Source organism: Spermophilus citellus, assembly GCF_964194105.1.
Source record: "Spermophilus citellus genome assembly, chromosome: 12".
NCBI classification, from domain to species: domain Eukaryota; kingdom Metazoa; phylum Chordata; class Mammalia; order Rodentia; family Sciuridae; genus Spermophilus; species Spermophilus citellus.
Window position 1 is genome coordinate 108421158 of NC_138198.1, and position 24082 is coordinate 108445239.

Genomic DNA, 24082 nt, shown 5'->3' on the forward strand with positions numbered 1-24082 from the left:
TGAGCAAATGTATTCTTGCATTATACAGTGCATCCTCTGTGTTTATTGTTCTATGTTTGTAGATTCAAATAGAATTCAAACAGAAGATATTTGAAAAAAATTGTTAATACTGATCATATGCAGACATCTTTTCTTGTAATTATTGCTTAAACAGTACAAGTACTTATATAGTGCTCTATAATACGTCATGTGCTATGAGTAACTTAGAGGTAATTTAAAGCACATGGTAGGATGTGTGTAGGTTATATGAAAGAGTGCCATTTTATTTAAGGGACTTATATCTGTGGATTTTGGTATCTGAAAGTTGTCCTGGACCGAATTTCACATGAGTATGGTGGGACAACTGTATTTACTATTAGTGTATAAAACTTTAAACTTTTACAAATCTTTACCAGCCAGAATCCTGGACTGCATTGTCCAGCCAGAGCATTGAAATGATTGACCATGCTAAACATTGTCTGGTCTTGGTATGGATGCTATCAAATCAGCAGGCGGTTAGTAGCTGAGAGAAGGGTGCTAGTAGGAAATAAGGATAGAAACATCCAAGAACAGAAGGCAAAGCAGAGCAGAGCAGCCCTGTCATTGCTTCAAATCATGAGGAAGCTCCTTGGGCTGCTTTTTTTTTTTTTTTCTGTAAGACCAGCACCTTCCACTACCTTGCTCTGGTAATGGGTACTGTTTAAATAAGGGGAAACTTGAGTTCATTTTCTTATAGACACATCATAGCATAAGTCATTAACATTTCAAAGCTCCTCATTAGGGAAAGAGCAGCACTGAGTTATTTTCATAAACAGCCCAGGACAATTGTGGATTCATCATAATTCATTTATTCTTTGCATTGAGTGCTAATTTCATGCAAGACCCAGGTAAGGATCCCACAAGGATACAAAGATGAATAAGACAAGATTCCTACCCTCAAGGAGTTTAGCATCTAGCTTGGGAGATCAAATATGTACCAAATAAGTAAGTGTCGAATGACATCAAACTGCCAGGGAAAGAGAGGGAGGGTTGGGGGCAGGGGGAGAGAAAAAGAGAAGAGAGAATGAATTTTATAAGAGAAATACTCTTTATGATCTTAGGAGTCAAATCTCAATTCTAGGCACCAAGGAGAACAGTGGCAGTTGGGAAGAGCCTTGTGGAACTGCTCTTATTCTTCTGTGTACTGTGTTTTGAACAGATTGTTGGTGGGAGCCAGTCAGATTCTGTGCTTTGCATTTAGGCTGGACTCAGAGAAAGGTTAGACCTGCAGCCAATGGGACTGAGGGCTGTGCAACATGGCAGTCAGTGGTGTGCTACAACTGGCTCTTTTGGGCTCATGAATACTAATTGTTAAATGTTCAGGGGTTTTGTAAGCAGGTTGGCCTTTCCTTGATTGAAATTGTCATTTGGGGACTTTGCTATGCAAATTAGTAAACACTACAATTCAGAGTGTTCCTCCACCCGTACCCAGGGCCATTCCTTAAATTTTGGCTGGCCTGGGTGTATTCCAGGGAGAGGAAGGAAACAAAGCCTGACTAGTCATGTGACTTCCAGCAGTTCCTTGCTGGTCCATGGTTTTTCTCATCTCTAGGAATGAGATACTTACGGGTGATACTTAAAATTTTTCTCTTAATATCTCACTCTCTATAGAAGGAAGAGTGATAAGTGAAGTCCTGAAACTCAATGATGAAAGGGTTAATAAGGATCAGGGAACTTCTGCAGCCTGCCTGCTTCCCTGCTTCTCCTTCTGTTGGGCAGGTGCTCAGGGAGAAGTGCTAATAAGCATTGATCTCCAGACAGTAATGAGGGGCTGCAGAGCCTCTCCATGGGAGTGCTGTTTCTCCTGCTAGGAAAGTCTTCTGAAGTGGCTGAATAGAGGCCAGAGGTGGAGCCCCCTCCCTCCCAGGCCTCTGTGGGACACCAGGACAAGTCATTTAACCTCTCAGTGCCTGGTGGTCTTCACCTGCAAATTAATCTCCCTTTCTCCTCTTGCCCCTGCTAGGATAACGTTTAGAACATGTGCAGGCCAAGCCGAGGCATTCTATAGGTCTCAGGGAGTAAAATATTGTTAGAGTATAAAACACTGTGGCCATTCATTGCCCAGGAGGGGAAGAAGGCCTTGAAGATTTAGCCAATGTGCTGAATAGCATCAAGTAGCCCAGTTTCTATGGCATCTGGACAGGGAGAAAGTGATGCTATTTTGGCCCACTGAGATTTCCTCCTAGCAATGCTAGATACCTTACCTGCTGCTTTTTTGAACTTTTTACCTGAATTCTCCTCCTTGTGTACCATCTTTAGAGTGGCTTATTCTTCCCCAGAGGATGCAATTCTGGTTCTAGGATCCTGTAATGCCACCTGACCCCTTAGTACTTCATTGATTACCTGTTTTATTTAATATTTTGTGCTGCCTCAGTTTCCCACATTTTATGTTTTAATTGTAAATATGGGAAGCTGTTTGTTTCCCTGGCTAGATTCTGATTGATGCAGAGTTGATGATTTGGGTGTTTCAAGTGGATGTTGTGAGATTTAAAGAAAATCCTACATAATTCCTTGCTAGGGTGAGTGCTCAATAAACGTCTATAAGATCACCCTTGTTATCAACCTTCTTTCCTTTTAGTTCATAAAATCATTTTTTAAAAACTTTTGCTCTTTGATATTGAACATTCTGGAAAACTCAATACGGATGCTACTCTCTTCATCATCAAGTTTGCTCATTCCTTACCAGATTTAATTTGTAAAAAGTTTTCTTTCATAGAAATTTTTGTATGCATCTCTAAGAGAATTTTGTATATTTTGCCAATAAGTTAATTATTTATAAATTTGCTTTTCATACTAATCTATAAGATTTTTGCTGTCTCTCTAATCTTCATGTCTCTCTAAACCTCTAATACTAGAAAAGGTGCTTAAAAAATAATTTTTGAACCTAATAGAATAATACCCTTCTTTGTACTTTTCTCTGCTATTAGTTTCCGGAACACTGAGATTATGGAAGATACCAGAATGACTTTCCTAATCAAGTGTTAAATACATTCTTGATTCAGCTAAAAGTATTAGAAATTATTTTGAAGAGTGCAGTTGCCCCATATGTTCTTGGGCTTGTTTTTATATTAGAGATCCACTAAAAATTGCACCTATCCTACATTTACTAGATGTCCTATATTAAGGGCATTGTCTCAGAGGGTATGGAATATGAAGAAATGTTTATTATTGTAAATAAATCACAGAAAATCAGATGTTGGATTTGGGCTGTCATGTGAGATCCATGAACATATATATGAAACCATATATCTAGTGTCTAGAATCGTGCCTCTCATATTACAGGTATGCAACAAATATGTGTTGAATGTTTGAATAAGTGTGTGGTTTGGATAATTACATGTTTGTAGGTACTCCAGAAATCACTCTTTCATATGAATTACAAATTGATTACTCTCTCATAATCTCATTTATTATTTTTGTTTTAAGGGAATCTTGCCCTCAGGCCATCTCTTCTATTTTCCTATCTTTCCCCCACCCCATGTTTCCTCCATGTTTCCTCCCATCCATTATTTGGCTTCTGAAAAGCTTCCTTAAAATATGATATGGTTCTGATAACGTCTGAGGTGTTAGTGACAGAAAAGTGATAACCGAAGGCTCCACGCCACGGACTGAAGGTGGTTCCTTGTGTGTTTTCTTCATGCTTCTCCACTGTCTTCTTCCACCTGTTCTTCAGATTTATGGTGGGTCCTCCTCTCCTGGTTCCCTGATTCCTTCTTCACAAACAACCCAGCTAGGTGGAGGCAGCAGAGAGTGATTGATAAGGAATCATCGTATGTGAAAGGGATCCTAGAGTTTAATCTAGTAAAAAATCTACTGATTTATACCCAAAAGCCAGAGTAAAATGAGCCCCTCAAACTTACAAAAGAAGTTCACAGATGTGGTTACCAGCTTGGACTGCTACAACAGAATTTGATTTTAAGCAGCAGATATCTATATACTATATAGAATTAACTGCTAATTCTATATAGCATCAACAGTTATATAGCTATATAGAATTAACAATTGAGCAGCAGAATTAACTGTTAATTCTGTATAGCAGACAACTATAGTATGTTCATGGTTCTGAGGGCTGGAGGTCCTAGATGAAGGTGCAGGCAGGCTCTTTGTGGGGCCTCTCATCCTGGTCTCAGAACCTGTCCTCTTGATGTGTGTGTGTGTACAAGGTCCTTGTTGTGTGTGCAGGTGAGAAAGAGCACTCAAGCTTGAGTGTGCATGTGTGCAAGACAGCTCTTTCTCTTCTGAGGTCAGTGAGGTCATGAATCCCATCAATGGAACCCAAGACTTGTGATATAATCTAACACTGATCACCTTCCATTAAGCCCCATCCCTAAAATCATCACCTTGGGGGTTAGAGCAGTGTGAGAATTTGATGGCACAAAAACTTTCAGCCCATGTTCATAGAAGATCTGGAATTTGGCGATTCCTGATTCCCAGTGGAATGGCCAGCAGTGGCAGTAGTTCATGCTGCTCCTGAAGAGGTCTAACCTGCTAGAATTGCCTCTCTGTTGCAGCCTTGCCCCAACCCTAGCATGCCAGCCTACTAAGTACAGATTTTTATGACCATGTGGATTGAGTGGCCATTTTAGTTTTTCTTAGTCTGATCCTTTCAGCTTTTAAAACTTACCCTTGTAGAGAAAATTCACCCTATGAATAAAATGTTCTCTCAACTTAGGAAGTATTTTTCTTAACCTTACCAAACCTTAGAGGGTTGAGCTAAATTTCCCTGGAGACCTGGGACAGGCTTCTGTCAGCTTGTTTCATCTTCCCTAAGGTCCTGAGCCAGGGTTCCTTCCACAGACTGTTCCTTTTCATTGAATGTCCTTGTCAAGATTTATGATACCGTAAAGAGAAAAAGAGCCACGTCAACTGTCCTGTGAAGGAAAATGAGATTCTGCTAAATTTAAGGAGACTGTAAATGAATAGAAAGATCAGCAGGTTAAATACTATGAAGTAGGATAATAGATTAATTTTAGAAAATACCAGAGTCATCCTAGTTACAGGTACAACAGAGTAAAGAGCTGGATAAGCCCCATATCGTTCTTTTATAGGCCATGACATAATTAAATGACTGTTCATTTTATAGATAAGATATATCTTTGACGTAGACACGGTGTACTGGGAAATCATCTTCCCTGGGATCCTAACCTTATTCGGACTCATACTTACCTGAAAGGAGACGAATATTCAGATAAACACCCTTTGAGGAAAACCATGATCTTCTGAAAGACAAGAGATTTCTCCCATTTAAAAGCAAAAGCTCACGTATGCTGGTATGTATTGTGGACCATAAAACTCATTTCATGGGCCAGAACTAATGTCTGGGCCACAGGGATTGATCAATACCAAAAGAGTATGGCTTTGACTGTTTTTACCTTCTTGTTTGTCATCAGTTCTCCATGAGCTGTGCAAAGTTCTTTATCTGAGATTTAGGAAGCCTCACTCTTGGGCATATCTGGCTGACAAAGCCTAATGTCACATGACTCTCCTTGGTCCAAGTTGAGGTCAGGTCCACTGGTTTTCAAACAATTTCCATAGCCAGAAATAGGATGGGGGTGGAGGATAATTCACCCCATTTTGTCATCTTTAAAGATGTGGGGAGCCATTCTGACACGTGATTGGGTGACTCCCGTTAAGGGCCTGAGGCGCTCTGGCTGTGTCGGAGCTTTCCCGACCCTTTCCTGATGAGAGAGCCCATCCGTGTGGGGGTGTGCCTGACCACTGATCCCGGGGACCCAATCACTGACCCTGACCTTGGAGTGCAGCCCCCCCCTCAACCTTCATTGGATGGAATTCTCCCCTGAATCTCTTGTTCCCCAAATAAAAGGCTACTCCCCGGCGTGTTCGCTCTCTCTCTCTCTCCTGCTAGCCCTGAGTGATCCTCGCTGCCCTGCTGGGCGGCTAGAGGTGGGAACCAGAGAGGTGAGCCGTCTCGGACCTAGCAATATAAATAAGGTAACTGGTTTGTGTGTTTTATTTCGATCTCTTCTAACTAACTTTATGCCTAGAACCTCATTAATGAAACCACTGCGCAGGCCGCATGGTAGATAAAGATGTCCAATTATCTGAAATCATTTTGCTTCTTTATTATCTGTCTTCACTCAGGAACCTCTTATTGGCTGCTGTGTTTATCGTGCCTAGAACAATTCCAAGGTTATAATAAATGTTCAATAAATATCCATTGGATGGAAAAGTAAATAATAAAAAGATTTTCCTGCTAAATATATTTAAATCTTATCTACTTGATCTGCTACTCAATTGTTAATTCTAAAATTTGAAATTTTCTACTCTTAGCAAGAAGCAAGTCTTGATTGACTTTTACCCTACAATGATCTTTCCTTCCCATCCATCTTCCCTGTCATTAGCTGTTTAGTTATTGTTAATCCACTCAAGCTAAACTGAATGACTTCCTCTAATACGGCGTTCAAGAATCCTCAACATCCTCTTATTTGTATGTTTTCTCTATTACGACACTTTCTAACATTTTATTTGTGTTGTATGCCCTATACTAAATTATAAGGTCATAGGAAACAAGAGTCTGGAATAATTAATATTTGCATTTTCAAGTGTTTAACACAATCTCTAACAGATAGTGGGAACTTATTGCTGAATTGTATTGATTATATCTTAATTTCTCAAGATATATTTATGTCTCAATAATCAGTTTTGGTTTTTTCTTCCCCTTATTAGGGCTTTTATTAAATACTTCCACCACAATAGTATATCTGTTCTCTAAATTCTTAAGCCATTTTGATGTTTAGTCTTTAATTAGCATATTTAAATTTCATACATATTTTATTTCTCTAAAAATATTTATGTTTTGTGATTATGTTTAGGAAATGGGTATAGATATCAAGGATGATAATGAAGACTAAGAAACCCACTGCCTTCAATCACTGTAGAGTAGAATCTTCTCTGTGCAATTCCTAATATGTGTGCGTGTTTATGTGTGTGTGCATGCACCCCCCCCCCACACACAGACATCCTGAGAACTCAAGACCAGGAAGCACTGTGGAATTTTTGTAGAATATAACTACTGAGCCTTCAGGGCTTAGCAAATACTTGATACAAATGGGATTAGTTGGTGTTCCAAACACATACACTGGTATATCCACATGGCACAAACTTATTATCTCTTATTAGACAGCAATTATCTGTCTTTTGTAGTGAAATGCAATACCTATGTGACACTGTTACTACAGACCACTAACGCAGGTGAGTCTGACAATGTTGATGTCTTCACCTTTATAGAAAATCCATAATAACCCATGCTCCATAGATCAGTGAAATATGGTGCCTCGAGAAATAATTAGATGCAAATAGAATGTTATAGGAAACATTTACCAGTCAGGTAGAGTAAAAACTTTGTTAATTTGAAATGCAAGGGACCAGAAAAATGAGCTCTGAATTAATTGGGTTTGGATTATCTGATATTTTTATTAAGGGCATTTAGTCATTTAGGTAATAACAGCTGCTGTTTGAAGTATTTTGGTGTTATCCCTCTGAGGTTTTACTATCAAGGCATGATTTCGTATGGCAATGTAATGAATGCATGTAACTATTAACCTTTGCAGTTAGAAACATATATATCTAGAAATTCACCTAGGTTTTCACCAGCCAGCCTGGACATGTTTCCATATATCACTCTTGTTTTATTTCATTGTGATTTTAGTGACTGCCTCTGACCAGGACTCTCTACAACTTAATTCTTTCTTTTCTGATAACAAATAATTGGGGTGGGGGAAAGGCTTCCAAGCAGCGAAAGGGCAAAGCCATCTTACTGCTGATTATATATCAAGTCATTTGAGTATTTAAATGCAGGACTGATCTATCCCTTTATTTGCATGAGGAGTATTGTAGAAGTCTAATCATTAGAAAATATAGAGGGGGCTGGGGATGTGGCTCAAGCGGTAGCGCGCTCGCCTGGCGTGCGTGCGGCCCGGGTTCGATCCTCAGCACCACATACCAACAAAGATGTTGTGTCCGCCGAGAACTAAAAAATAAATATTAAAAATTCTCTCTCTCTCTCTCTCTCTCTCTCTCTCTCTCTCTCTCTCTCTTAAAAAAAATAGAGAGGAATTCCAAGTCCCTGACCAAGGTGGAGAGTTATTTAGGACCATTCTAAATCATTTTTGAAACATGGTATTCATAATACAAAAGTCAAGGCTATCTGTGATACTAAGCAAACGAAGCAAAACCTCATTAGAATATATTCATGAGTCATTCTAAATTTGAAGACTTTGCTTTGATAATTTTATTGAGAAAGAGAAGTGACCAAATTTAAGTTTTTCTTATTTTGCTTTGGAAAATCAGCCTACAGTTTATTAAGGAAGACAACTACACATAAAAGTAACAACATATAAATAGACCTAGAGTAATATTCTGGAAGTCCCAAATTAATGATAGTGGCAATGCTCGTAAGAACTTAGGAAGGGATCTTAATTATGTGTAAGGACTACCTAAAGATTAAATGGTGTTGACCTACCATTGATCCCAAATATATATTTACTATCTATCTGTTAGGCTTTCCTAATATGGTAAGGCTGATTTAATTATTCATGTCAGATTTCCATTTTATGTATACTTATAATACAGGTACCATTTCTCCTACGCTGCATTTATTTTAGAAGCTCTAGAACCTCACAGTCTCGGAGCAGGGAGGGATCCTCTAATGTAGTCCTGCCATTGTGCAACCATGGAGGAAAGTGGCTTGCTGTGCATCCCAGAGGTGAGGGTGGTCTACCAGATAGAGTTCAGGGCCCCTGGCTCCTGTCTAGATGAAACTCCTGGGGTCTGCTCTGTCTTCTTCATTACCATTGCTCCAAGCAGCCCATTTAACTTTAGAAGCAGAGACATCTGGGTGTATTCCAGTAGAGTTGAATATCAACAAAGTACATTCCTTGCCTTTAAATTTTTTTTATTGTGACATTTTTAAAATTTATTTTTTTTATTGTGACATTTTCAAAATTTATTTTTTTGGTTTTCTGAGTTATTTACTCATTTGATTTCATTGTCTTTCTCTTTTCATAGAAGACCACTATTTATGGAATACATGAATATGGACACTTGGGGTCATTTGTATTACCATTCTATTCACTGTATAAATAAATGGACATGTTTTTCATGATACATTAGACTGAAATAAGCAATAATTATTGAAAATATATTTTTTGACTCATAGGCACACTAGATTTACTGGCTTCCTTTCGAAGTGAGTCAACTTCAGACTGGTCATCTTGAGAGAATATCTCAACCCCACTGTGGCATTCAATAACCTGGGCCCTTTTAATAGGTCAGATTATATTATTTATGGGATAAGGGGAAGTCTTTTAACTAACCTGTGTGTGTTAGTGTTTGCTTCCTCTTTGAAGGATTCTAATCTTAATTCTTTGAGAATTTTGAGTTTCTTTTTTTTTTAAATGTCAGATGGAATTGGTAAATAATGTTGTTAGATGCTGCATGTAAGTAGACCCTTCTAGTATCATCAGTGTTGGAGACATGACTGACTTGAATGGCCTGTCTGGGTCTTGTTTTTGAATAGCCTCTTAAAGCAGTGTGGAAGAGCTTGGTAGAAAGTGCTTGGAGTGCGATGATAGAGTCTTTTCTTAATAAGGCCTTAGAATTCCAAGGGGTAAGTGCTTGACTAAGTATATTGAAAATTTCCTTGAACTGAAAGCTTCAGAGAACAGTCTTGAACTACAATTTCCAGAAGACTGTGAAGTGAAAAGAATAAAAACTAAGAACATGAGTTTAGAATAAGAGAAAGGCAGAGTAGAGGGTCAGTGTCCAAGAAGGAACTTGTATGCACTTAACTCTTAGGAAGTGCTTGCTGTGTGCTCACTGTAAATCTTTTACTGATGCTAACCGCCTAACCTTTATCATATCACTACTTGGAAGGTCATAACTTTAGCCCCATTTTACAGATGAAAGAGGCTGAGGCCACAGAGGTCACCTAACCTGCTCAGGGTTACTCACCTGTAAAGTGGTAGAGATGGGTTTAAACTCAGGCTGGAAATCTGCAAAGTTCATGCAACACTAAGTCCAGCTCTCTACTCTAAGGGAACCAAGTGATGATGAAAAATCAGGGGCTACTTTGGAAGAAAGTATTATTTGGTGACCTGATGAAAGAATGGTTCAGAACTGTAGTACTGGACAAGTCAACAAGTACAGGTAGGGAGCTATAATTTTAAGGGCTGGGGAGGCAGTGAGCTCAATATCCAGACACTACAATCTTGGGAGCACCAACTCAAGCCCTCACACTGAAGGCCATACATGCAGACATTTGGAACTGTCCATGCCAACAGTTCAGGGTTTGCTGGGAGTCTGGACAGCAGGCCAGCTATCCTCTGATGGAGATATTTTTAGTCTATGAACAAGGACCCACACTGATATGAAAGCACCTTGCTACTTACTGCTGATGTAGAATGGAATCACAGGACCAGGGCAGCCCAGATCCCAGAAAACAGAGTAGATAATTGTGTCCTTGGTGGGAAGAAGTAGGGAATTACAAGATCTTGACAATTAATTTGGAAACCCCAGGATAATGGCATGGTACTCATTACTTCTCTCTGACATTCTCAAGGGATATTTCAAATTAATATTCTGCTCTCCCTCATCTCAGTTCAGGGCAAGTTGGCCCCTGTGCAGAATGTGGATTTCCAGAGGCCTTTTTCTGGGATGAAAGGCCTCTGGAGTTAGGATGCTCTGATTCTCAGGATTGCCTCTCATCCTCCAGAGATGACTCTGTTCGACCTGTCAAGAGCTTCTGTCATCCACTGCTCCAGGAAAGTCAGGCAGTGTGGCTGACTGTCCCTCGGGGATTCCTGCCTAGATATGCATTATTTTCCTGTGCTCCCATACCCTGTGCAGGCTTCCTGGTTCTGTCAAACCTGTCAGCAACTAGATATTTTTTGTGTTTAAGCAAATCTTATTTTCTTCCTTACCTCCTGGCTCCTCACCTGCTTTGCTCCAGAGCAATAAGGTAAAGAAATGGCTGCAAGGAGAGTCTGCTGTCCTTGATGTGACAGGTGTCTCTCAGTCATGACATGCTCTGCTCAGACGTGCTACTGTCAGTAGATATCAGGCAAGCACTTCTTAGGATTCCTTTAGTCATACGACATGGCATTTAGACAGGCCATGCAGCTCATGAGCAGCCTGCCAGCGTGGACTCAAGTGTATGACCGATAGCTCCTGACAATCAGCTCTCCAACCACTGGAAAAGAAAGCACTTGTTCTCAGTCTGTGCTTGGTTACTTTTGTTTTGCCTGGGTTTACCTCATTGCTGTGCAACAAATGTAGCCCTAGCTGATTCCAGACATACTGACCTGAGTCAAAATCCCTGAGTGATTGTGCCACATATCTGTGTGAAGTAACTTGGTGTTCCCCTCTATGAAATGGAATTAGCTCATGCTCATCAGGAATCCTTTAGGCTTTAGACTGTCCTCAAATAGTACTGTCACATTTCTTTGAATCTCTGCTGAAAATTAGGGAACACTTATTTTTCATACAAGTCATGCTATTGCAAACCATCTAGTCGAGACCAAAAGATGTATTCACAAGGCTTGTCTTAGGAAAAGTTTGGCAGGATTATAAAACAAGAAGCAAGTTTAAAGAATCATCTAGAAGGTCAATGCAGATAAGTAGCCCGAGATCCAGGACATTCTGTGGCCAAACTTGGTGCAGATCCTTTGAACAATGCAATTGAGCACTTCAGCCACTTCTAGCCTCCATTGGAATTCTATACCGTCAACAGCATGAAAAATATAGGTCTGTACTCAGAAATAGGTTAACTGCATACAACCAGAAAGAACTCAATTTGGATAAAATTTAACTTTTCAGAAATCTTGAGAATAATTGAGCTTCAGAGGAGGAAGAAAGTGACAACTTAGAAGATGAAATTGATAAGATGAAGGTGTATTTTACATACGTATACAAACTTCAAGGTGTTTATGTTCAACATGTAAGTTTTTTTTTTTTCTCCCACATTGTATCCCCTTAAGAAAACCCAAAATATAAGCTAAGGATGTCTGTGATGGGAGAGATCTCCAATGTCCAAAGCCTGCAGCAGCTGAAGTGGTTTTAAATAATCCTATGGTATCAGGTCACTAATAACTAGAGTCTTAAAGATGGAATTCTCAAACAGACTCCTCCGGACCAATAGCATGGGCTGCTCCATCCGGGTTTCTCCCTACACCAATAAACTTGAAAACTCTAGTAGCAGGAGGGAGGGGGGACAGCAACATGCATTTAACAGATCCTCCAAGGGATTTTGGTGTGTCTCGGGTTTGAGAACAAATTAACCTGAGCTGCACACTGAAATCTCCCAGTGAGGTGTTTTTTTGTTTTGTTTGATTTTATTTTTTCAATATGCAGTTTCTACCTTCTGAGATTCTAAAGTAATCAGGAATGAAGTCTCTAGACGTTTAAAAAAGCTCCCCAAGGGATTCTACGGTATTGTCAGTCTAACACTAGTCAAAATCTTGCTGCTAAAAGCGTGAGAAACTCAGACTGTACTGTGCATAAAACTCACCTGGGGATTCTACTAAAATGCAGATATGAGTTGGCAGCGCTGGGATGAGGCCCCAGATCCCGCATTTCTAACAAGCTCCCAGGGACATTAATTCTGCTGGGTAGGGGATCAAAGTCTGAATCTGAAACCTAGAAGCATCCTGAGAATCCACCACCTGACTGTGGATGTTCATACCTAAGTGCTGGTTTGCTCCTTGCTGTTTTTACCAATAGAGTTATAAATTTTATAGGAGTCAGCTACGTTAATTCCCAAACAGGTCAACCTGTTTGCAAGAGATATAGCTTACTGTAATTAGTTCAATATTTTGGAAGCCAATAAAATATTTCTCTCTCCTGCATTACTCTGAAAACTAAGTTGAAAACTTTAAGTTTTCATAAAAGGAAATGTTGGGAGCCATGTATAAACTATGGATTTTTGTTTGAGCCATTAAAGCAGGCAAGCTATTTTTTGGGGTACTCCTTGGTGAAATTCCCCATTTCGAGAAAACCTAGATCTTGCTGGTACTCTGCCTTAGCTCACAGCCCTAGGATCAAATACCATCACCACCCAGAGGAGATGGGGGTAACCTGCCAAGCACCAAACAACCTGTTTTCCTGAAGAAGCTCCTTACTTATCCCCTGAGGAGTATAAACACTATAAATAAAGCATTAGTGAGCTTTTCTCTTTGTTAGGATCAGACCCATCAGGTCTATCCACCCATCCATCCAGTCCCTGCTTTTGAATATATAATTCTCGTTGTTTGTCTTTAATTTTTTTTTTGGGGGGATGGGGTACTTGGGATTGAATTTAGGGTCACTCCACCACTGAGCCACATCCCTTTCCCTACTTTGTATTTTATTTAGAGACAGGATCTCACTGAGATGTTTAGCACCTTGCTTTTGCTGGGGCTGGCTTTGAACTCAAGATCCTCCTGTCTCAGCCTCTGGAGCTGCTGAGATTACAGGTGTGTGCTACTACACCTGACTTAATTTCTTAATATTACCTTTCTAGCTTTTATTTCGCAGTCGGCCCAGATCTCCAAGGGTCACCCACTCCTTCCCCATGGAGGACAGGGACAGAAGGGAAACTTCTGAGAGTGGAGGACTGTTTAAATAAATGTGGGCGAGCCACTTGGTGTCATAAAAATCTAGACAGATGCTACACTGAGAATGCTTAGTCAGGCTGATTGTGTTGTTGTTGTTGTTGTTGTTTCCCCTAAATTCTTGAGTCTTGCTTACTTTAAAGAATCTGAACCTGGAAATATCAAAGGTATGGTGTATGCCATATGGGTGATTTAAGATTTCAATCATAGGACTCATCAAAGAAAAGTTTCTCATCCTATGAAAAGTTTTGCAAATAGATAAATATTAATCTTTTTTTCAGTTAAAATAGAATATTTGATACCTGCGTGTATCATTTTAGTGATACTGTTTCAATTCTAGTCTTGATTGTTCCAGGTAAAGAGGGTCAACTGTAATTGTGTTTTGTAAGAACATTACTAATAACTACCTTGCATGGCATATTAGATGTGTATCAGGCACTATGAAAAGGGTTTGTCATTTATTTTAGCTCATCCTCTCAAGCATAGGAAATAGCAATAATATTCTCATTCTCAGAATGAGGAATGTAGTGTGGTTACTTCTATTCTCACATTTTTCTGGGACCTCAATATCCAGCCCAGGATAAGAAATAGTAGATTTTTCCGAGTCTACCAAGTTTGTTTAAAACAAAAATCATACACATTAAAAGTACATTGAATAACAGGTAACTAACTTCTTAAAAATTTTATTTATTTATTTGTTTGCCTTTAACATGAACTTCTTTTTCATTACAACTAGTAATATACATATATACCATGATTTTTCATATCTTTGTATATAAAGTATGTTGACACCCAATTCAAGTCTTCATACATGTACTTTGGATAATGATGTTCATCACATTCCACCATCCTTGCTAATACCCTGCCCCCTCCCTTTCTCTCCCACCCTTCTGCCCTATCTAGAATTCATCTAATCCTCTCATGCTCTCCCTCCCTACTCCACTATGAGTCAACCTCCTTATATCAGAGAAAACATTCACCATTTGTTTTTTGGGGGGGATTGGCTAACTTTACTTAGCATTATCTTCTCCAATGACATCCATTTATATGAAAATGCCATGATTTTGTTCTTTTTAATGCTGAGTAAAATTCCATTGTGTATACATGCCACATTTTTTTATCCATTCATCCACTGAAGGGCATCTAGGATGGCTCCACAGTTTAGCTATTGTGAATTGTGCTGCTATAAACATTGATGTGTCTGTGCCCCTGTAGTATGCTATTTTTAAGTCCTTTGTGTATAGTCCGAGGAGAGGAATAGCTGGGTCAAATGGTGGTTCCATTCCCAGATTTCAAAGGAATCTCCATACTGCTTTCCCAATTGGCTGCACCAATTTGCAGTCCCACCAGCAATGTATATATTTACTTATTTTTATGTGGTGCTGAGGCTTGAACCCAGGGCCTTGCACATGCTAGGTGAGCACTCTACTGCTGAGCCACAACCCCAGCCCCAACAGGTACCAAATTTATACATGATACAATCTGTTCTGAACTAACAAAGTGGGTGGAGAGTTACCAAAGGTGAGAAGCACCATCCAACTCTGTCTCTCTAGTTTATCACCACCCTCAACAGACTCGGGCACAGAGGCCCAGGAGCAGTGGACTTCTCCATATTCCCATGTGCTTTCATGGCTTCATGACTTTGCTTACGCTATGTCCTCTCTGAAATGCCCTTTTACCTCTTTTCTCAGAAAACATCAATTTATCCTTAAGATTAAGTAGTTCCTCCACTAGAACACTTAACCAAATGAATCACTCTGTCTTGGGTGACAGTGTGTGGAGACAGCTGGTTAATAGAAGGGCCAGGTGAGAAAGACGAATTTGCAGAATTACTTGCTCAGTGCCTGCTCTGTGACAGCATGAACGTGGCACCCATGGCGCCTGCTCCTGTGGAACCTACCACAGGTATGGGGGGGGGCGGTGACTGGCCCCTGCATTTCTTCCCATGTTTTACTTCCCGGCTACCTTGTCTTTTTGTTTATGCTTAGCTCAGGACTTCAGTGTTAGCTAGTATTGGGGCCTTTGGATCCTCTGTGTAATTCACCAAAAGCAGCCTTGGTCATCTACAAACCAGTGTAGCACTTAGGAAATGACTACATCCTACATGTGTTTTGATCACAAAAATATCTTGCAATTTACTGATGTTTTTTACCTCAGCTCTAAATTGTTCCAGAGATTATCTCTCTGACTTTCTTTCTTGCATCTAAAATAGTTTATCATGCTTTCTCAGATTTTATGGCTATATGTATATTACAACTGCTATTTATTGTGCATGCTTGCAGATCAAGAATTGTTTTATTTTAACTTTTTAAATGTTTTTCTATCATTTGTTTTAAAATACACAAACATAAAATTCACCTTTTAAACTACTTTTCAGTATACATACAGTTTAGTGGCATTAAGTACATTTATGGTTTTGTGAAGTTGTTGCCATTATCCATCTTAGAACTTTTTCATTGTCCCAAACTGAAACTCTGTACTCATTCAACAGTAACTCCCTGTTACCCCACCTTGCAATCCCTGGTTATCTCTCTTCTATTTTCTGTCTCTATGAATTTGCCCATCCTTGCTATTTCTCGTGGAATCATACAATACTTCTTTTTATGTCTGGTTTATTTCAGTTAGCATGTTTTCAAGGTTCATCAGTATTATAGCATTTACCAGAATTTCACTCCTTTTTAAGGCTGAATTATTTTCTGCTGTCTGTATACACCATTTCTGTTGAGTCCTATGGAGGATCACATCCCCCATTGTACAATTTGGTAACATGAGAGAAAATGGTAAGATGTCAGAGTAAGTTTTTTTTTTTTTTTTAGGTCTTTTAAAGCACAAGTTCTTCACCATGGCTCATCCTGCCTTCCTTCTCTCCTTGGGGTATGTGGTGATGTCTTGTCACTTGAAGATATTTTTGGTTGTCATAATAGGGTGGAGCATTGCTATTAGCACCTAGTAGGTAGAGGACAGAAATCCTACATATTCTGTGCTGCACAGGTTACTCTCCCCCAGCAAAGAATTTGCCAGCCCAAAATGTGAACAGTGCTGAGGCTGAGAAACCTTTTCTGAAAAATCTTACTCACTTTTACACAAAGATAAAATGCCATAACTAAGGTAAAATTCTGACTGAGCTGCAGTTGGCATATCTTGACCCCAAGCCTGGTGCTTTCATTACTAATATTCCCAGTATGTTTTGGAGCTTAATGATAATTTCCAGAGTGCTTGCATGAACTTGAATAAAGTGAGCTTTCATATAGCATTTCCTCTGCTGAATCTATCAACTATACAGCCCAATAATTGCTTTCTCCTCTACTTCCACTGGAAGTGTCCTTAGGAATAATCAGTTGATATTTCCTAAGTTCCTTTCGAAAGAGGTGCTAAAACTTCTCTAAATTATTTTTATCACCTCTATAAAATTTAAAAGCTAAGTATCATTCCTTGTCAAAAACAGGCCTGATCCTGATTTTCTTCAATTATAACCTCTGATTAGCTATTGAAACTCTCTGATTACAGGCTGACATTGTGTTATCACAGGAATAATACTAGTTAAATCTGAGAAATAATTGATTGTAGCCTGACAAGACTGTGAACTGTTGTAGTTGGGAACAGAACTTCAAAATACTGTAAAAGATTTACTGGTAAAACTCCCCTTGTTTCAAATATGAGGTCAATGCTCTCGTGTCGTTATTGATTAGTACTGTCAATTTGATTAACTAACTTCCTAGTTACTTAAAAAGTTCACTAAAGATTTATCACTCTTAATGAAAAACTATCATCCAAGAAAGAATTTTGAGGGGTCTTCATAGTTGCTATGGCTGCCCACAGGAAGCCACACAACCTGATGAAGTCCATCTACCAACCCCTCATTGTCCGTGAAAATCCTTTCATCTTCCTTGGATGATCAGATTTAAGCCTCTTCTTAAATGGTCTCCATCATGAGAGTTCATTGTTCTCTCTAAAAGAGATGTTGAGGAGAAAAGAACTGACTCATCTTGTAAGTTAGTAAGAATGGACCACAGCTGACCTGTTTCCTAACCCCTGGACCAAAGGAGACTATATTACTAATAAGGATTCAATTAAAAGCCATGTGCATGCTCACGCAAGTGGATTTTAGGGGATCTCTGAGGACAAATGGTCAATAAGGCCATCTTACCTCTGTCAGTTGTGAAGTCACAGATCATTATTGGAGAGGGATTGCTCCTTCTTCTCATAGCCCCTTGGGCCTGCCTAGCTCAGGTTGTGTTTCAGGTTTCCCTCATAATGGCCAGTAGAAGTAGCTATCTGGTTTGAAGATCAGCACTTGGGGATTTTATGTTTTTTGGAAGTAGTGTCTACATAGCAAAGTGTGGGGTTTAGCTTAGATTGGATGCTTCTCAATGAATGGCTTGGGAAGGGCAGGTGATGATATGCAAGGGCTAAGGTCCCCAAAACACCTTTTGGTTCACCTACTGTGGCATATGAGCTTAAACTTCCAATTGAGACTCACTAAAATAAGAGTGTGAACAGGGAGTAGCCATCAGGGCTGGAGAATGGGGTGTTAGAAGATATTCTTAGTGCAAGTTGTTACAAACTGCAGACCATTAATCCAGGGCCATATTTATTATAATTCTCTTGAGTTTCTATTGGCTTTTTATTCTCAGTTCCTTACCTTCTATTTTCCTCATGATTCTGTCTATCCCCCTTCTGGTCAGTTCTCCTTCCACTGATTCTTGGAAAGATCATACTTTAGACTACAAAATTCATGTCGGATCAGGTGACCCTGATCTGTGTCACTTGGACCGACCACTTGCACAGCCTCAACCTGGAGTCTCCAGCTACCTGTTGGGCACACATACCTGTGTTCTCTTAGCATCATAAACACAGTGTGTCTGAAGCCACAATCATTGACCTATTCCCCGAATCATCACATTTTCTGGCTTTCTCCATTTTTTCTCCCAGGGGGAATATCTATTTTTTTGCCCCTATACTCTGAAACAAGAGACATATTTATTCTCTGATCTATTTGCTTCCCAAATCTTGTTTTATTGACTTTCCTTCCAAAATCCATTCACCTGATTCTTTCTCAATTCCAGTCTGATTATGGTCCACTGGAGATTCAGGGTCACTGATGCTTCTGCACCTGCCTGGTCTCAGGCTCTTTCATCTCATCCAGTCTACATGATAGTAAATAGATCACTAAAAAATTTAATTTATTAAGTGCTACAAAAAATAAAAAAGAAAACACATTAAAATAACAGAGAATAATTGGGACCTAATGTGGTAACCTCTAAGGAGCGATCAAGGAGTTGAGAAGAGACTGATTATGATCTGTGGCTTCATTTCTTTCTATTAAATTGAGTTGAAATTTCTTGTCTAAGAATTTTCAGGCTTTCCCATTGCTCCCTTTATAAACCCTATATGCCAATCCAAGTGGCCCATATGTTAGTGCTGAATTCTGTTTTGCACTTCCTGTCTATATCTTTGTCATGAATTTCTCTTTGTGGATCCTCACTCCCTACTTCCATCTCTTTCTATTAAGATCATGTCTGCATTTTAGGGAAGAAAAAAATCACTCCTACCTCATGAGGCATCCAGCAGTACTATTAACTGGGAACCATCTCTTCATTGTCTGGATTACCACTAATTTTTTATTTTTTCATCTCCCACCCAGTGCACAGAAATTATTTGTCATCCATCAAATAATTTTGAACAGACAACAACATATTTCTTTGTCTCCTTGGGTTTTCCAATACAGTTCCTTGATTTATATAAGCATTCATTAATCATTTGCAGAAATAATAAATAATCTTTTAAAAGGGTACCAGAATCAATCCCAGTGACTAGTAAGAAAACGGATATGATCTAGTCTTAAAGATTCCTAGCACTTTGTCCATTTTCTAGCACAGATGCTCAATAAACGTTTGCTGAACTAAAAAGTCCAGGTATACACAGAAAGCCATCAGCAAGGAGAAGACTGGAATTCATGGTTGTGAAGCCTTGGGTCCCCTTCAATCCCTTGTTGGGTTTGCCAACCACAGAACATCTAGACTCCCATAAACCCACTCATTTTTTCCTACTTGTGTCCATAACAGCATCATCAATTTCTATTTGTAGGAAATAATCAGATGACATGAATTTGTGCTCACTGTCTTCTCATGTTGGTAATCACTTTGCCTCCTGAATATTATAAAATACTTGGGAGAGATTTTTTTTACCCATTTCTGAAAGTCACATCCAGACATAGATGATTATTTTCAATGCTTCAAAGTTCTGGCTCTTTCAATGCCACAGCTAGACCCTCTGTTTTCTGTGGCTGTGTTCTTCTTCCCTTTCTTCAAAGCCAAGCCGGATAAAAATACACTCCACAGATGCTGTTCTGAATGCATGTTCATCAGCATAGGCAGTACATGGGGGCAAGATGGGAAAGAAGGCAGCTTCACAGCAGGCTGTTGGAGGTGCCGGTGACAACAGTGGAAGTCTCATAGGGCTGAAATCAGATGCAGAAAGTTTAATAGAAAGTGCAAAGTTGTAGGAGGCAAAAATGCCCCTTCACCAATGGGGGAAATAACAGCTTCAACAATGAAAGGAGGAAAAGAAAAGGGAGGAGGAGGAAGGGAGGGAGGGAAAACATCTTTTACAGTAACTCAAGTGTGAAAGATACTTCCCAGCTAAATTAGCCAAGATTGTAGTCTACGTTATTATGGGAGAAAATCGAGCCATTAAAATAATTATTCTAAAATGCATATGTTGATGATAATAAGATATGTTTTATTGCTTCTCTATCTCAGGTTATTGAAATCCCTTAAGAACAATTATCTTATTAACTCTTATTATATGGTTATATAAGGTTGGGGTTGGGAAAATTGTTCCTCCTTTGCAATCTAGGAGATAAGGATACAGAGTTATGTGAATTATTCCAGGCACCCAGCAGCAGAAATTAATATCAGAAACTATTCTGGAGTTCAAATCTATTTGTTCTTAAACTAATACATTTTCCCTTTATAGTCCATCTCAAGTCCGTGTGTGCTATTGGCTGATATATTGAATAAATCCAAGGTGCTTTACTTGGAGTTCTTATATCTCTGCTTATTTCTTTGTTTCTGAAAATTAAACAACAACAATATATGTACATATATAAACATCTATACCTACATATATACAACCAAAAAAAAATATGCGTGCGAGTACTTGTGTGTGTGCTTGTGACAATAAAAACATTTTTTTCTCAAGCCAGAATCTGGCACAGAAAAGTATAAACCAGGTAGATCATTTCCCTTGAAAACTTTTAGTTTGTATTAAGAGGAACAATGATCTGCCCCAAGGGGAATATCTCTTTCAAACCTCAGTGACAGTGCATCTGACTTGTAAGCATTTCCTGTTTCTGCCTACAATGATTCCTTTATTTTTCCCACAGGGAGGAAAGATACAGAATTTGTTGACTGGACTGTTGGCATGTTCTGTGCTTTAGTTTACACCTCTGTTTTCTTCATCCTCTTGTGTTAGAAATACACTATTAGGCTCTTTGTGGTTTCCTGTTTCTCTTTGCCTTATTAGAAAAGCTTTTGTAGTGGTTTGTACCACTTGAAGTGATTGAATTAATCAATTATTGTCTGGTTCTACATTTTCAGGGTTAAAGAGATGTTGATATGACATCTAAAACTCTACAGAACCTGGATTTTCTCTCATGAGGCTATTAACATGGAGATAGTATCTTTTATAGATAAAATCTCCCCTAGCTATTACTGCCTCTTTTTCTACCTAAAATCTTAATCTTCCTTTTTTTTAAATATCACAATCATTTTTAAAGTAACAAGTTGAAATATTATAACCACTTGACATGCTTGAAAAAGATGGAGAACATTTTTAGCTGCCTAATTTTCTAGAGCATTTGGAGAAATAGATTTGCTATGTAGACAGTTTATTTCTACTCAGTTGAGTATGGAAGGGTAAGGAAAATAATGTGGCTTTTTGGCAAGAGTGTTTTTTTTTTTTAATCGCTACATAATTTTGAGACTTCAACTTGCAACTTGTTTATGAAAATTCACAGTAGAATAGGGTTTCCAAATGCCAGTGTTTTAGGAGATATTAGAAAGGAAGCTAAAGGACCTGTTGACCAGGAGACAATGAGAGATGAAGGATGTGTGGTTGCTGGATGAAGAAGATGCAACATTGTGCTTTAAGAGCTAAACCTCTCTTGAGCCCTCTGTCCTTGTAAATTCAACTGCATCTTTCTTTTGTCCATGACCTACTGCAACCTTTTTTTCCCCCTCTCTAAGCCCCCAATTTCTATGTCCATGTTTCTAAGCATATTGTTCCCTAAAACTTTCTTTTCACCGTTCTTGTCTTTTGTGGCCTCACTATTACCCCCCTTTGGAAGGCCCTTGTAAAACTTGGTTCAAAGTCACATAAATTTCCCAGTATGTGGAGACGGTGCTCTTTGAGGCTTAGTGGAGATCTCTGGTGGTGTTACTGTAAGAAACCTTCCAGTGTGGAAGGGTCAACCACATGTGGCTGGTCTGCCTCATGTCTCTCAGGCTCTTCTCCTAACTCCTGCTTCTTCCTGGCTATAATACATCTCTTCTCCAAAGTATTGGCAGAAAAAGGAAAGCCACAAATGCCAAGCTCATCTGCACTTGTGCTATTTTAGTTATTCTTAAGTACCAATAATGTGATTCTCTTTCCATCTCCTCATATTTTTTTCATTGATTGCTATGAAGAACTCCAGTGAGACACTAGGGTTTCACTTCACATGGGGCCATTCATGTGGGGTCATTCAGAGTCCTTTTGGGTATCTGGGTCTCTGTACCAACAGGTGACTACTATATATCTATGCTGGCAATATAGCTCTTCTGAGGTCAGATTATCCAAGTGGAGACAAGAGGTCCAAAGTGGAACAGAAGTAACACATCTAAGGTCCAAGTGGCCCATAGTAGTGGCCCATGGGAAAAAAAAAAAAAACAGTGAAGAAAAACAAGACTTCCTGAAATACAGCATGGACTTTCAATTCAGAGAGACCTGTATTCATGAATTACTAACTGTGCGAATTACCTAACCTAGCTCTGAATTCTACCTGTCTCAATTTTCTGGGAAAGCAATTTTTTTTAACACATAGATTTTTGAGCCAAACTTATAATCTCAAATATACAGGCTGTGAGTATGAAGCAAAAAATCCATATCTTAATTATTTCTGAATAATTCTAAGAGTCTGATTTAGTTTTTTCAGTGCTCTGACCAAAATACCTGACAAGAACAATTTTAGAGGAGGAGAAGGTTATTCGGGGCTTACAATTTCAGAGGTCTCAGTCCATAGAAAAATGACTTCATTGCTCTGAGCCTGAGGTGAGGCATAAGATTATGGTGGAATGGTGTAGAGGAGGAAAGACATTAAGATATGGAAACATGAAAGGAGAGAGAGATCTGTTCACCAGGGACAAAATGTAAACCCCAAAGGCACACCCCCATCCTTGACTTACTTCCTCTAACCACATTCTACTTGCCTACAGTTACCACCCAGTTAAACCATATTAGTGGATTAATCCACTGTTAAGTTTATACCTCTCATAACCCAATCATTTTACCTCTGAATGTTCTTACATTGTCTCATACATAAGCTTTTGGGGGACTCCTCATGTCTAAACCAGAAGATAGTAAGATTTGTGTTTAGGCTACAAATTTGGAGTGTCCCCACATACACATTTAGGGAAATACTTGCTTTACGTTTCTAAGCCCTTTCTATAAAATGGGCTTGATTGTATTCACTATACCATAAGAAAACTAAAATGTTAAATAATCTAACGTGTATAAAGTGCTTCACACTGTGCCTATCATAGGGAAGATGTTGTATGCATAGGGGTCGTGACTGATAAGAAAGTAGGGCAAAGGTGTACTAAATAAAGTCTGAAAGAATTAATAGGCTGAGGCCTGAAAAAATCCTGAGCTACCCACTGACTAATGGCTGTCTTTTGGTTTCTGTTATATTCTACTCAGAAAGAATTCAGGCAAGTTTTATGGTTTAGAAACATAAAATCTAATCCCCTTGTGCTAAAAATTCATGTGTTCTCTGGTTAATTCCCACCTATATTTCCCTCAGGTGTCTACAGGTAATGGTTTTTGTTGTTGCTGTTGTAGTTTGTTTGTATTAATTTCAGGTATACAAAACACAAGTAATGTAATTCCTTAGTCATGACACCCAAGTGGCCCTGAGGTCTCAGCATTCTCTAGAGAATGGAAAAGGAAAAGGAAATTCATTGTATTCTACTTTGACCTTCACATTATGGTCCTCCTGGTTATCACATATTTTTTCAGACTCAGACTTATTCTCTTTAACAAGACCTATGAAATAAAAAAGAAAAATACATCACCAAAAAAGGATTTGTTTTTGGTCTATTAGCATACCGCTATTTAAAAATCTCTGTGTATGTGTGTGTGTGCGCGCGCGCGCGCGCATAGTTCTAGTTCAGTGCACTTCTGGCCAATTTTTTTTT